At 34.7% G+C, this 15,844-nt stretch overlaps 1 protein-coding gene and 1 non-coding gene across 2 annotated transcripts in view; both read right to left on the bottom strand.

The window, feature by feature from the left end:
* The window catches only part of LOC138705620 (uncharacterized), a 437,982-nt gene that overhangs the window by 353,191 nt on the left and 68,947 nt on the right, over positions 1 to 15,844 (bottom strand). The window lies entirely within an intron of this gene.
* On the bottom strand, positions 3,339 to 3,410 carry TRNAY-AUA (transfer RNA tyrosine (anticodon AUA)). Its single transcript has one exon. It is a non-coding gene; the product is annotated as a tRNA-Tyr (tRNA).

Here is a 15,844-nt window from a genome sequence, read left to right as displayed (position 1 = left end):
GCGGAGCTAAGATATTGCTGGGAGCGACGGACATTGGTTCAGACCCCTCCAAGGTCATCAATATTTACCCACTGTCAATGTAAAGTCCTGTATTGCCTTAACTGACACCTGATAGTAATGCATGGTCAAAATATCCCAGGAAATGAACTAAATGCAATTACCATCAATACATGGACCCACGTCAAGACGGTTCGACCCACTGTAGCAGTATATCGGTTACCATATTGTCGGACCATCGGATCTGTGCCCCTTCAGCGCTGCCGTCGTTCTTGGAAAAGTTAACGCCTGTACTCACTCCATTCCACCCGCTTTCCTCCCACCACGTTAAACAGCAGGCCACGAAGCTTGCCGAATAGGGATGTTGCCAAACTTCCGTCAAACGGTGTCATAAATAACTGGTCCTCCATGCTACAATATTATTTCTTTCAATCAAAATACATCTTGTATTTCTACATTTTTTAAACCTAAATCCCATATCTCCAATCACTTTCAGTAGTTTTTCTTTCCAATCTTGGAAATTATTATTTTTCAGTAACTTATTCAATGTTGAAACTTCTTTCTGAACGGTATAAAATTCTTGTATCTTTCTTCTTAAAATACATCGGTTCATATCATCTACAATAATTAAAAGTTCCCTTGGTCTGTTCTTCTTTGGTGATTCTAGCTTTTCATCTCCTGCACAGACTCCCTCTCTCCTGATTTTCTTTATTAGGAGTTCTGACCTGTCTACATAAATTATATAAAATGTTGTATTACCAGTATCAGTAAATAATTTTAATACATAATCAATTGAAATAAAATAAGCCTCACCTGTGATATCAGCTGCTCTTTTCGTTGCCTGATTTATAGGAAACAGATATTGACCTGTTTGTCTCTCTTCATCGCAAAATGCTATTACGTACTCGATAATATTTCTTTCGCCACTCCGTGCTACAGTATTCATGTTGAGTTGACAACACTGGACTGCAAGTGCAAATATTGTAAACTGTCCAGCAAGAAGGCCAAAATTGTGAGTAGGGGGAACAGAAAGGGAGAGAGATAGAAAAGAGAGAGATAGGAATGCAGGGAGGGAAATGAATTACCGAGGCTGAGAATGAATTAGAGTTCAGTTCGCATATCTTACGGGGGCACAGATCCGATGGTCCGACATACTAGCCTTTTAATTCTAAGTTCGCCGATTCAAATGAAGCACTACTACTGTCAATATTGTGTCATAGGCATAGCAAATCTTGGGAGTAGTTTCGAATTCCGCCTGGCCTGATCAATATACATGGTGATTCACGAGGATTTACCGTCCCTTAAGGAGCTTATTTCCGAAGACATTCTGAGTAAAAAATGTCGTATAAACATTTGTCCTAATCTCAATATGTTCAGAGATACACTAATTTGAAGTTGTTAGTAAAATACCATTATTCCTCAGTTTTAAGGATAAAAGAATATTAGAGATAAATAATGAACTATTCAGAAGTATCATTTCTTTAATTAGCTAGTATTCTGAAGCTAAAAAAGTGTTGCGAATTCCATAGTTGCTTCGTACACTTCGTACAGAATTTTTTTTCCTATTTTTAACTACAACATTACATTTTCTTAAGCATTTATCACAACAATTGTTACAAATCACGCCGCTCTTTTAAATTCTTCAAGACTGTACATTAGGATGCATAATTTAAACTGTAAAGAATAAAGTTGCTAAAGTCGTAGATTTATTTATTTATTTAACCTGGTAGAGATAAGGCCATCAGGCCTTCTCTTCCCTCTACCAGGGGATTACAACTACAATATTAAGAATACAATTACAATTATAATTACAATTAATATTAAATTTACAAATACAATAAAAATCAAAATACTAAAAGATTAACTGATTAATAAAAGCTAGACAGTTTATTGTAAAAGTTAAGAAGAGAGAAACATTTTTTCTTATTAATTAAGTAAAAATTAAACCTACTCTACGCAGTAAGAAAATGCTTAATAATCTTGCTTTTCAACGCTACTAAATTCCGACAGTCTCTGATGTCACTGGGTAGGGTATTCCACAAGCGCGAGAGCGAGATTGTGTATGATGATGAATACGATGATGTCTTATGTGTTGGTATGGCTAGTATGCGGCTATTTTGCGTGCGTGTGAAGAGATTATGATATGATGACAGGTAACTGAAACGGGAGGCAAGGTAGGTAGGTGTACAAGTGTGAAGGACTTGGAAAAGGAGAACAAGAGAATGAACATTTCTACGTTCGTTACATTTGTACAATTTTTGTGGTAAGTGCGTAAGAATGATGTAATTTTTAGTTAAAAATTGAAAAAAAAAAATCAGTACAAAGCAATTAAAACATATTTTTTAGCTTCAGAACACTAGCCAATTAAAGAAATGATACTTCTGAATAGTTCATCATTTGTCTCTAATATTCTTTTACCCTTAAAACTGAGGAATAGTTCATTCTCTATTTGTAATATTTTTTACCCTTAAAACTAAAGAAAAAAGATATTTTATTAACAACTTCAAATTAGTGTAACTCTGAAAATATTGAGATCAGGACAAATGTTTATATGACTTTTTTGCTCAGAATATCTTCAGAAATAAGCTCCGTAAGTGACGTAAGTCTTCGTGAATCACCCTGTATATTCGATTTCGACGCAAAATTACGTCCTTCTGCTCACTAGATATGAGGGTTACCTCGGAATTGACCGTCACATAAAGATACTACTTCTTTCTTCATTCTCTTTGTATACCCCTTATGTTTCCCTTGTCCTTGTATTCCCCTCGTTCTCTTTGTTCTCCTTGTGTCCCCCTTGTTTGCCTTGTCCTTGTATTCCACTTCTCATCTTTGTCTTCGCTTTGTTCTCCTTATATTCTTTTTGCTATACTTCTATTCTCCTTCTTCTCATCGTACTTACCCCTTTCTCCTTTTATTTCCTTATTCTACTTGCATTCCTATTGTTCTACTTGCCTTCCCTTTGTTCTTCTTGTATTCCCCCTTTCCTACTCTCTCTAGGTCTCTTTGTATTCCCTTTTTCTCCTTGTTAAGGTTAAGGCCTGAGTAAACCCAGGAACATAGTAAGGTCGGAAGGTTTAGATCAATGGAGAAAATTAATAGGCTCTCCTCATTGGTTAGCGAACCAGCGACCTTCCTGCTTGCAGCGTAACTTCACTATTACTAATGTTTATAAAATAATGAGTTATTATGATGATGATGATGATGATGATTTTTATTATTATTATCGTTATTATTATTATTATTATTATTATTATTATTATTATTATTATTATCAAATATTTTCAGCAAGTAAAAGTTGAATTTAGACACGATGAAAGAGTAATGGAACGGAGAAAAATTCTCTCCGGCGCCGGGATTTGAACCCGGGTTTTCAGCTCTATGTGCTGATGCTTTATCCACTAAGCCACACCGGATACCACCCCTGCATCGGACAGAAATGTCTCTGATTAAGTTCCAACTCTTGGGTTCCCTCTAGTGGCCGCCCTCTGCACTACGTCATAGATGTCTATGAACATAGGACCGAAGTCCACACATGTGCTGAGGTGCACTCGTTATGAGTGACTAGTTGGCCGGGATCCGACGGAATAAGCGCCGTCTTAAATCACGAAGTGATTTACGCATATCATACTGTATATATTATTTTAATGTACCGAAGTACATATGATATTTCCATGCAGATATTCTGCGTCATCATACGATGGAAGAGTAATGGAACGGTATCCGGTGTGGCTTAGTGGATAAAGCGTCAGCACGTAGAGCTGAAAACCAAGGTTCAAATCCCGGCGCCGGAGAGAATTTTTCTCCGTTCCATTACTCTTTCATCGTATGATGACGCAGAATATCTGCATGGAAATATCATATGTACTTCGATATATTAAAATAATATATATATATATGAATTTAGACAATTTTCGAATTACAAAGTGAGTCATGTTAGCAGAATGGTATGTAAATCAAAACCTACCTACTTTGGATCGTGCTCTGCACTATAGGTCTGCTTCGTTCTATAATGTCTGACAGGCAACGCAAACAGTGCCGGCTGATGAAGGAAGAAGGATAATTGCTATTCAGTCAATGGCAGAAGTCTCATTCCATGTTTGTGTTTAAGTTGGCCGGAGGTAGAACGCTTCAGAACGCCCAGTTTGAAGATAAGCGTAGAATGTGACTTCTGCCATTGGTTGAATAGCAATTATCCTTCTCCCTTCGTCTGCCGACAATGTTTACGTCGCCTGTCAGGCTGTATAGAATGAAGAATAGTGGCACATTCAATAACAAATTAAGTTACATTGAAGAAGAAACATTCAAATGGTACCTGTGGCTGAATCTGAACTTTACAGGCCTGTGAAAAATAATAATAATAATAATAATAATAATAATAATAATAATAATCATCATCATCATCATTATCATCATCATAATCATAACAGACTTAATATTTACTGAGTCTACCCCACAAATGTACTTCCTACTTCTTCTAGCTACCGATGGCAGGACATATTTAATTGCTTTAGGCCTGTAACACACTACACCGAGAACTACGAACTACGCAATATATGTGGAGACAGCTAGCAATGCTTATGTCTTCACACTACAGCGAGAAATACGTTGCTACACAGTGCAGTCATCTCTGTATTGATAATTAAAACACGAATTTTATTACGCAATACGGAAGACAGATTGATCAAAGACCTTGTACACAATACTATAAAGGTATTTTGGTTTGATATGCGCTGATAGGAATAAAGTTACATCTAACTTTATATTAATTGTTCAATTTCATTCACGTAATATACATTTTATATGAATTTGAGGGAGGTTGAATATGATGATAGATACTGGATTAATCTTGCACAGGACAGGGACCGATGGAGAGCTTATGTGAGGGTGGCAATGAACCTCCGGGTTCCTTAAAAGCCATTTGTAAGTTGTAATAAAAATTTTATAGGCTGCAATTAGGTTAGGTTACCTGTGAAAGCGGGAAATACAGGTGGTGAAGTAGCTGAGTTTTTTAAAGATCGGTAACCGATCAATGTCAACTAGGCCTATGTCTTACTTCGAGCGTTACTCCGTGCTAAAGGAAAGCATTTTCATAGCTCGACAAACGCATTACATATTGGGCGCTTTAGTGAGTTACGAACCTTAGTCTCCTAGAGTAAATATCAGGACCGATTTAAATGGTAAGACATTGGCACTGAAAAAGATAATAAAATAATAAAAAAATGTTTTTGACACATGGAATGTAAGAGCAAAATAGGCCTACATCAGTATAGGAAACATTGGAAAGAACACTTTCCCCGAATGAACAGGAGAATACTAAAGATGATGCTGACGTATGTGCCTTCTTGCCAAAGAAGTGTGGAGCAACGATGGAATGAGGCTGTAACAGACCAATGGAGTCTAATACTAGAATGGATGATGATGAAGAAAAACGTAATAAAGAAATGTGTGTAGGGATTTTACTACTTAAATTCGAGTCCACGTGTGTAGAATCTAAGTAACTAGTGGCTTGTGCAGCAAATGCTGCAAACTAAGTTCGTTAGACGTTCAAATAAAAATTTTTAAGATTTATTTTCAATGAAGAATACCAGACATTCTGAAAGTTATTTGTTTTCGTAATAATGAAACATACTCCCTCTGAATGTTTTTTTTATGGCAAATACTTTCTCTTGAAGCTATTTCAGGTCATTGTGGATTGTAGGTGAAACTTAAAAAAAAATGTGAGATTTGCTATGCTTTCGAACAATAACATAACATCTTGGTATAGCTGCTGCATGTAGAGCTTGAAATTTAGAGGGTAAAATCATTTTATTCTGCTAAGAGATCTTGCTGAAATGATCTGGAGACTACAAAATTTTGTAGGCTTCTTATTTTATCAGTAAGTAATACCTTTTGGCCTTTCCTTAGGAACTGTAATTTTTGCGCTCTCTCGAGCCAATACTGAAGACAATGACGCATATAAATATCTACACCACACCGCCATTAAATATATGAAAAAGACACAATCTCACTTGATTAATAACTATAAAAATATTTGATTTTTAATAATATTATTATCTTACGTAAGTTTTGTAGTTATATACTATGTATTCGCATCTCATATATGCTATAGAGTTACCAACAACGAAAAATATATATACACACTATGTATATAGCCGTCACTCAGTAAATTGTAGAAATGAAGAGCTAATTTAAGAATATCATATTAATGAAAAGTAGTCACATCATTGCATTAACTATAATAATATTTCATTTCTAATGGTAATAATGTCATCAAACCACCTCAAATTTTGTATATTTTAATATCCAATACACAGCTGTACTCAGAAAATTACACACAGCACAATCAGACTTGTAAATTATTTTTTTAGTAAGTCTTGAAGTTTTTAATAACCAATTGAATTTGAGCTCTAAATATGTCAGCAATCCTGCAGGTCATGGCCTTCGTGTAATATCCTGTTGTTTATTGTAGTGTGTGTTTTGTTTTATATTGAAATCCAATTAGTTCTCAAAACTAAAGAAAGATGGATTTTGGAAAATAGAAAAATTATGTAGGAAAACTAACGCTTCACTGAAAGTTACTATTTTTCTGAAAAACTTCGGGTTCCAAGCTTCAAAATGAGGGGTCAATTATTAAAATCCGTTCAACCGTTTTCCCGTAATTTCCATTAGCAGTCCAAATTATATATATATATATATATATATATATATATATATATATATATATATATATATAGATAATGTGATTTAAGTTTTTTCTACAAAATTCTTCGACGATACTTTTCTTAGTGTATGACCTCAGTGTGAACTTACCCCGTCTTCCCCTACAAGGAAGAAGCGGGAGTATAGGCAAAACATGATGGTCAAGATAGAGCTATAGAAAGAGAGAGAGACTGCGAGAGGTAGAGAGCTTCGGACATCCACACTCCCACTCTTTGTATTTCTTTCTTCCTCTCTTTTTTTTATTCCACTCTGCCTTTCCGATGTGATCCTCCCCCGCATCCCTGAGTGTCCTCATAAAAAGGCTTTCAATGCTCTTGCTACAGTGCACGGCAGCTGGGCAAGACCCTATCTGTCTGTCTGTCTGTCTGTCTGTCTTCAATGTCGATACATGAATCCGTCGTATTCTTCTGCCGATCCGATTTTGAAAAGCTTTCAATTTGTGCACATGTACACACAACCTGCATGTGTGCCCAAGGAATCGATCTCTCCTCTCCTCTCCTTCTTCCTCGCCTCTGTGGAAGGCGTCCAGAGATTTCCCTCCCTTCTCCATTACGCGTCCCGCTCTGACACTTCCAACCTGCATCCTTTGCTTCTTATTCACTATCATAACTACCATTTTTCCCCTTTGCTTGCTGTAAACTTCAATATACTCTCTTTTAATATCAATTTTATTTAAGAAAACTAAGATAACGGTACTTACACAGGGACATCATTTTATTTTTACTAAAATTTTTAATATTAACCTGGCTATACCTTTAGAGAACCGGAAACACCGTTCGCTACCCCCTTCCACGACTGGAGTTCGATGATACTGGGGTAAAACACAAACAAATCACTTTACTAGGTATAGCAGGGAAAAAAAGTACTTCAGCCATTTAAGTAAACTAGGAAATATCGCGATTTTGAGTTCGATAATTTTCATTAGGTTTTTGTTTAATCAAAATGCAGTACTGTATTAACAATAAGTGTTTTTACTCACGAACTGAGTTATCCATGCGAACGTATTCATTATGCAGCGTATATTATACTGTCTACAGCACATTAGCGTACGATTTAGAGAATGAAGTTAAATTGAAAAATAATCATAATATGGATATTTAAACACATATTTGAAAATGGTAGCCGTTCATTTAGATACAGGCTTCAGTCCTTTTGTGCATATTATCGCACTATAGCTATTGCATCTAATTCCAATTGCCAGTTTCGTCCTTCGTACTAGTAACTCATGTTGAAATAATTCTGTACCTACTCTATAAAAGAGTACCTTACGTACCGTAAATTCAATCTTCACTTCTGCCCGACCCGCACAGATAAAATTACTCAGACATGCTATCTACTGTCCGTCCAAGTGGTTATGCCGCAGGATCGTAGAAAGGGGGGAAATCACGTGACAGTTAATTACTTAACGAGGCCCTTTTATTTAAGTTAAATTAAACATCTGTATATTACGTAAACGTCCAATTCCTAAGAGAAATTAATGTTTTCAGAAAAGAGCTAAGACAGCCCAGATTTTGCAGAGGGGCGAGCAGAAGCAGGTGGGGGAAATCGGGATCCGACGTAGGCAAACGGACAGTGCCTGTGCGAAAATATGATTCAATATTGAAAGCTCTTTCGTCACTAGAAAACGCGAACATATTTCTGGAACGTACTATACTCACTAACTCAGTGCTGTTTACTATATGCGGCCTTGGTTCTGTGTAGAGGACAGTTGGAACTTCATTAGTAGAAGGGCTGGGAGTGAAGTACATTCAAAAACTCAGGTACAATAAAAATTGAAGTAAAAATAAAATGATGTCCCTGTAGATAACACATCGACTATAATATGATTCATGTCGTCGTTATCTTTTTTAAAGTAATGCGCTACTGAAATTTCTAAAATCCACATTTTTTTTTTTTTTTAGCTGGAGAGTTGAAAATTTTACTCAGTATGTAGGGCCTACAGTTACATCAAAAACTTTTTTCCACTCTTATGGTAGCCTAAGTATAGTATTATTGCAGGAGCTGAAATCATTTACAATATTTCTATGAAATTCAGAAAGTATACGTATTTATTTATTTCTATCCAAAGAAAAATAATTCATAATCCATTATCTAATTGTATAATTTAACCAACAAATTTCTGCTACATTAATATTATATTTTCATCCAATAACGAAAACAAAATACGATAGGAATAAAACAAATGAAGGTTAGACAAAAATAAAGGTATCAGCACAGTCTACGTACAGTCGCGAAGCTTGAGGTGATTTTTTGCATTTCTCGGGATACAGCGCTCCAAGCGACTAGCGACTAGGAGTACTAGGAACAATAGACTCTATCGTATTTGTACTGTTGTGAAGAACAGGAAGAGTTGTGTGAACTGTGATATGTTTGTTATCGGTTGTAATAAATGTTAATGATTAAAATACAATAATTGGAATAATAATATGGGACACGGAGGAGACGTTTGTAGTGCTGTAAATTGTAAGAAAAAGAGGCCAGAGTTATCCTTCTTCCGAAAGATTCAGCAAGGTGAGTTTATAAAACATATTATTATATACTTCATGAAAATAATAAATAAACCTGATGTATTCAATATTTCAATAATGGAAGGAAGGTGTTAATTTTTCCAAAAGAACGCGACAACGAAAGTATAATACATTGTGTCGTCGGCTAGGAAAGGGGTCTGTGAAGATGTGATAATAGCGATAGTAGCGATCCTAGTGGCTAGCAACTACCAAGTTCAACTATTAATGGACGCATATTTCCTATGTATTGAGCTTCGTGACTGTATATAGGTACTAGACTGTCGTATCAGTACCTCATACAAATTTAGAATTCTTGGAATCCATAAGAAGGGCAACCTTAGTAAAATATCTTGTGTAATTATTCATTCATTTATTTATTTATTTAACTAGCTATCTAGCTAGCAAATGAGTACAAATTAAAATTATAAAACAAAAATGTTTCTAGCCACTACCGTAAAAGCCAGGCTCGTGTACGGTGTGGTCTTAGCCAATAATATAACATAAAATTTACGAGGACAGTTTACTAAATACAGTAAGTAACTTAATTCAAACTAATAAATAGCACACAAGAGCAAAAAAAGAAAAAAAGAGAAAAGAGAGAAAAAAACACGTTTAATATAAATTGACAATCAGACAGAAGCCAGTGTTATTCAATACAAAAAATGAATATGAATAAAAATTAAATCAAATTGTCACCGCTGAATTTAGTACGTAGTATTCAGCGGGCCCCAACCTGCACAAAATGGCGTTATCTCGTAAACGGTTAATTTTCTAAACCAAGTTTACTGGAACATTTTTTTCTCTTCGTTTTTACTTCTCATCCCTAAATTTTTGTCCATCACTTTTGAAACACAATATCTATAAACAGGAAAATATACAAGACATGATTGTTGCTAACGTGTATGTTCTTATATAACCCATAATATGAAATGAACGCAAGCCCACTCATCTGATCAGACAGCAGCTCGACACTACCTGTGTTGTGTTGTGTTGTGTCGCTTACAGTGCTGCAGCTCCACTTTTTGTTGTGTCAGTTGTGAGTTGGTAATACAAGGGTTAAGATGAGAGACGATCCTAATTTCAATATAGCCTTTATTGAGCTTATTAAAGATTTGCCATGTCTTTTTGATACTACATATATTTTTCGGATTGAAAACATAATAAACCTATTGCAAAACCATTTTACCTTATTTACACAGAATAATTTACCGCTCAATATTATAACAGAGCGAAATACACAGATATTCTAATAACCTTTGCTCACTTTCCGCTATCTGGAGCTCGGATTTCACACACAATCTCACTCCCATGTGTCGCAATCAGCTCTAGAATATTACTGCTCTCCATTGACTAGCTAAAGGAATGTATAAAGGATTCTGTATAAGCACAAAACGACAAAATGTTAGGAGTGTCCGTAAATAGAACCTGTCCGGTAATTGGCCCCTCTACCCTATAAACATATTGTAAACACATGTTTACTTTGATGTGGACGAGAAACGAACAATTATTATTTATCTGATGTATAAACATATAGGCCTATTTAATTGATAGTTATCAGAAGGCGTTCTTCAGCATTGGCTGAAATTCTGAAGTTAGTGTTCTTTTTATAAATTGCAGATCCAACTTTCTGTACCAACAGGTTAAATGTTTCTCTACTCATTCTGTAGAATATTGTAAATCTTTCTGGGTATATATTTAGTTCTTTGAACAGATTAAAAGCACCGGGTTGTTCTAAATTAGCATGCCAAAAAGGATGCACCCAGAAAGGATGTCACTGTAATTTGATATTAGATAAATTAAATAGATTGAGAACGTCCTCATCCTCCGACGACATGTTGTATGAATGAATCAGTCCAGTGAGTACCAGGTCACTTTGCTGTCATGTTGCTATCATAGTTCGTGTTGGATCAGTGTTTTTATCGTATCACTATCATATTAGTGGGCTCTCTGCCTAAGGAAGGAAGACAAACATCCGCGTTTTTACCAGGAATCGAACCCGGGCTCGCTAGGTTTGCAGCCGGACACGCAGCCGCTAGAGGCACAGCGGGTAACGTTTTGTTTGCAACTGCCGAGTTTTGAATACCTATGGAGTCTGCAGCGCCTCGCCTCGCCTCGCCTCTCACTGGGTTAGGCCTGCGTACTCTCCCTCGCGACTGCCGTGAAACACGAAACTTTCACAAACTCGCTTTATCGGCGGGACCCAAGCCAAAGAAATTCAAACTCCGCTGGGGGGATCAATAAGCTGTGATTGTCATCTGAGAGCAGCAACGAGGTTTATGGGCCCGCTCCACGTGGAATCCTCTCCCTTCCTTGACATAGGTCGTTAAAATACAAACCCACTTTCATTTGTTTTTGTCTCGAAAAATACTACAAGGCAGAGTTGTACTACCGCTGTACGAGCGCTGTTGGCGCTGGCACCAGACCCTTCTTTTTATTCTTATTCTTCCTTTTAGACTAATAGCCAGGTCCATAACCACTTTGAAAAAGTAGCTACGTGGTTGACTACTCTTAGACACAATACGTAAGGGATTAAAGACTATTTAAAAACAAGATCTATGAGAAGAAATTCGAGAAGACGTGGTTTGCTAGTAGTAGTAGTAGTAGTAGTAGTAGTAAGTTAGTAATAGTAGTTGTGGTAGTTCTAGTAGGCCTAAAAGATTTATTGCGCCTGACAGTTATATGCATAAAGACTTCTCTTCCATTCAATCAGGTTAAAACAAGTATGTAAGAAATTATTTATTTACTTATCTGTCTGTCTGTTTGTCCGCTGTCAGTGTCTCCGTCCGTACCTTCTTCTCTCTGTCCCTCTGTCAATCCTTTCGTCCGTCCTTCCACACATCCACCCATTCTCACATTCCACCTGTCCATTCACTCATCCATCCACCCTTCCATCCATCCATTCACACATACAATTTATTTACTTATTCAACTCAGTGTTATTAAGATCATCAGGTCTTCTTTGCCACGCCAGCAGAAATACAAAAACAAAAGATAAATGGAGAGAAAAAGAAACATTTCCGCGTATAAGATAATTATAAATTATATGACTATATTGATTTTTTGTGTGAAATAGCTCAATAAATTATTATTATTATTATTATTATTATTATTATTATTATTATTATTATTATTATTATTACTATTATTATTATTATTATTATTATTATTATTATTATTATTATTTACTCCATTTCGTACAATATTGTGGTCATGAGACATAATCATATAAAGTACTTTGTCTTTTCGGGATTCACTTCAAATCTATCGCTTTACTTGCTTCAAGTAAAATTTATTCCGAGGCTTATTGTTAGAGTTAATAAAATGTTTTCACTACTCGTAACTCTATTTGGCATTTAAAATCGTTATGAATGCTAAAATATATTAACAGTTTATAATGAGGCTCAAAAGGGAGAAACCTACCTTCTTAATACTTCGCTTTACAGGTTCACTTAGAAGTAATAAAATGTTTTCACTACTTGCAACTCTATTTGGAATTTGAAATCGTTATGAATGCTAAAACATATTAAGAGTGTATAATTTCGCTTTACAGATTCACTTACGGGTAATAAAATGTTTTCACCACTTGCAACTCTATTTGGAATTTGAAATCGTTATGAATGCTAAAACATATTAAGAGCTTATATGAGGCTCAATAAAGATGAACCTACCTTCTTAATACTTCGCTTTACAGTTTCACTTACGGGTAATAAAATGTTTTCACTACTTGCAACTCTATTTGGAACTTGAAATCGTTACGAATGCTAAAACATTTTAAGACTTTATAATGAGCCTCAATAGAGAGGAATCTACATTCGTTATACTTAGCTTTACAGGTTTACTTAAGAGTAATAAAGTGTTTTCACTACTTGCAACTCTATTTGGAATTTGAAATCGTTACGAATGCTAAAACATTTTAAGACTTTATAATGAGGCTCAATAGAGAGGAATCTACATTCGTTATACTTAGCTTTACAGGTTTACTTAAGAGTAATAAAATGTTTTCACTACTTGCAACTCTATTTGGAATTTGAAATCGTTACGAATGCTAAAACATTTTAAGACTTTATAATGAGGCTCAATAGAGAGGAATCTACATTCGTTATACTTAGCTTTACAGGTTTACTTAAGAGTAATAAAATGTTTTCACTACTTGCAACTCTATTTGGAATTTGAAATCGTTACGAATGCTAAAATATTTTAAGACTTTATAATGAGGCTCAATAGACAGGAATCTACATTCGTTATACTTAGCTTTACAGGTTTACTTAAGAGTAATAAAATTTTTTCACTACTTGCAACTCTATTTGGAATTTGAAATCGTTACGAATGCCAAAACATTTTAAGACTTTATAATGAGGCTCAATAGAGAGGAATCTACATTCGTTATACTTAGCTTTACAGGTTTACTTAAGAGTAATAAAATGTTTTCACTACTTGCAACTCTATTTGGAATTTGAAATCGTTACGAATGCTAAAACATTTTAAGACTTTATAATGAGGCTCAATAGAGAGGAATCTACATTCGTTATACTTAGCTTTACAGGTTTACTTAAGAGTAATAAAATGTTTTCACTACTTGCAACTCTATTTGGAATTTGAAATCGTTACGAATGCTAAAACATTTTAAGACTTTATAATGAGGCTCAATAGAGAGGAATCTACATTCGTTATACTTAGCTTTACAGGTTTACTTAAGAGTAATAAAATGTTTTCACTACTTGCAACTCTATTTGGAATTTGAAATCGTTACGAATGCTAAAATATTTTAAGACTTTATAATGAGGCTCAATAGACAGGAATCTACATTCGTTATACTTAGCTTTACAGGTTTACTTAAGAGTAATAAAATTTTTTCACTACTTGCAACTCTATTTGGAATTTGAAATCGTTACGAATGCCAAAACATTTTAAGACTTTATAATGAGGCTCAATAGAGAGGAATATACATTCGTTATACTTAGCTTTACAGGTTTACTTAAGAGTAATAAAATGTTTTCACTACTTGCAACTCTATTTGGAATTTGAAATCGTTACGAATGCTAAAACATTTTAAGACTTTATAATGAGGCTCAATAGAGAGGAATCTACATTCGTTATACTTAGCTTTACAGGTTTACTTAAGAGTAATAAAATGTTTTCACTACTTGCAACTCTATTTGGAATTTGAAATCGTTACGAATGCTAAAACATTTTAAGACTTTATAATGAGGCTCAATAGAGAGGAATCTACATTCGTTATACTTAGCTTTACAGGTTTACTTAAGAGTAATAAAATTTTTTTACTACTTGCAACTCTATTTGGAATTTGAAATCGTTACGAATGCTAAAACATTTTAAGACTTTATAATGAGGCTCAATAGAGAGGAATCTACATTCGTTATACTTAGCTTTACAGGTTTACTTAAGAGTAATAAAGTGTTTTCACTACTTGCAACTCTATTTGGAATTTGAAATCGTTACGAATGCTAAAACATTTTAAGACTTTATAATGAGGCTCAATAGAGAGGAACCTACCTTCTTAATACTTCGCTTTACAGGTTTACTTAAGAGTAATAAAATATTTTCACTACTTGCAACTCTATTTGGAATTTGAAATCGTTACGAATGCTAAAATATTTTAAGACTTTATAATGAGGCTCAATAGAGAGGAACCTACCTTCTTAATACTTCGCTTTACAGGTTTACTTACGGGTAATAAAATGTTTTCACTACTTGCAACTCTATTTGGAACTTGAAATCGTTACGAATGCTAAAATATTTTAAGACTTTATAATGAGCCTCAATAGAGAGGAACCTACCTTCTTAATACTTCGCTTTACGTGTTCATTCGCAGGTAATAAAATGTTTCACCATTTGTAATTGTATCTGGCATTTAAAATTGATACGAAAGCTAAAACATGTTAAGAGTTTATAATGAGGCTCACTAGAAAGAATTCTAACTTTTAATAATTTGTTTTAGAAATATTTTCCCCATTTCTAATTGCAATATCAGTAACGATAAGGGAACAACTGTAACCTGAAAACTAAATTTTAGTATAATTACTATGTCATTTGACCTTATATAAGGAAAAATGTGTTAATACAGAGAAAAAGTTTAGTATGTGAAGAAACAGAGATAAAATTCTGGCGACGAGGAGAAGATATGCCAGGAACTATGTTAAGGAGAGAAGGAAAATTTGAAAAGAAATAGTGGAGCGGAAAGTGATTAAATAGAATAAAACTATAATTAGAAGGATAAGAAGAAGAAGAAGGAGAAGAAGAAGAAGAAGAAGAAGAAAGAAAATAAGCTTAAAATGTAGAACAACAGTATAAAGAAGAGAACAAAAATGATTATACAAAGAAGAGAAACACAGACGAGGAAAATGAATAGGAAAGCGAAGAACAAGATTAAGAATTGAGAGAAGAAATTAAGATAGAGAGAGAAAGGGACCTGATAGAATAATAAAATGAAGAAGAAGAGGTGAAAAAAGATACTGTAGAGTAAAAGAATACAGAACGCGTAAAGAGAGAAGTTTGGGAAAAGAAGTGAATCGGAAGCAGATGGAGAAGAATCATAATAAGAATTTGGAAAGGAAGAACTTGCAGAAGGAAAACGAAAGGAATCGAATGTGTAAATCCAG

Source organism: Periplaneta americana, chromosome 9, assembly GCF_040183065.1.
Source record: "Periplaneta americana isolate PAMFEO1 chromosome 9, P.americana_PAMFEO1_priV1, whole genome shotgun sequence".
NCBI classification, from domain to species: Eukaryota; Metazoa; Arthropoda; class Insecta; order Blattodea; family Blattidae; genus Periplaneta; species Periplaneta americana.
This window is presented reverse-complemented; position numbering and strand designations above follow the sequence as displayed.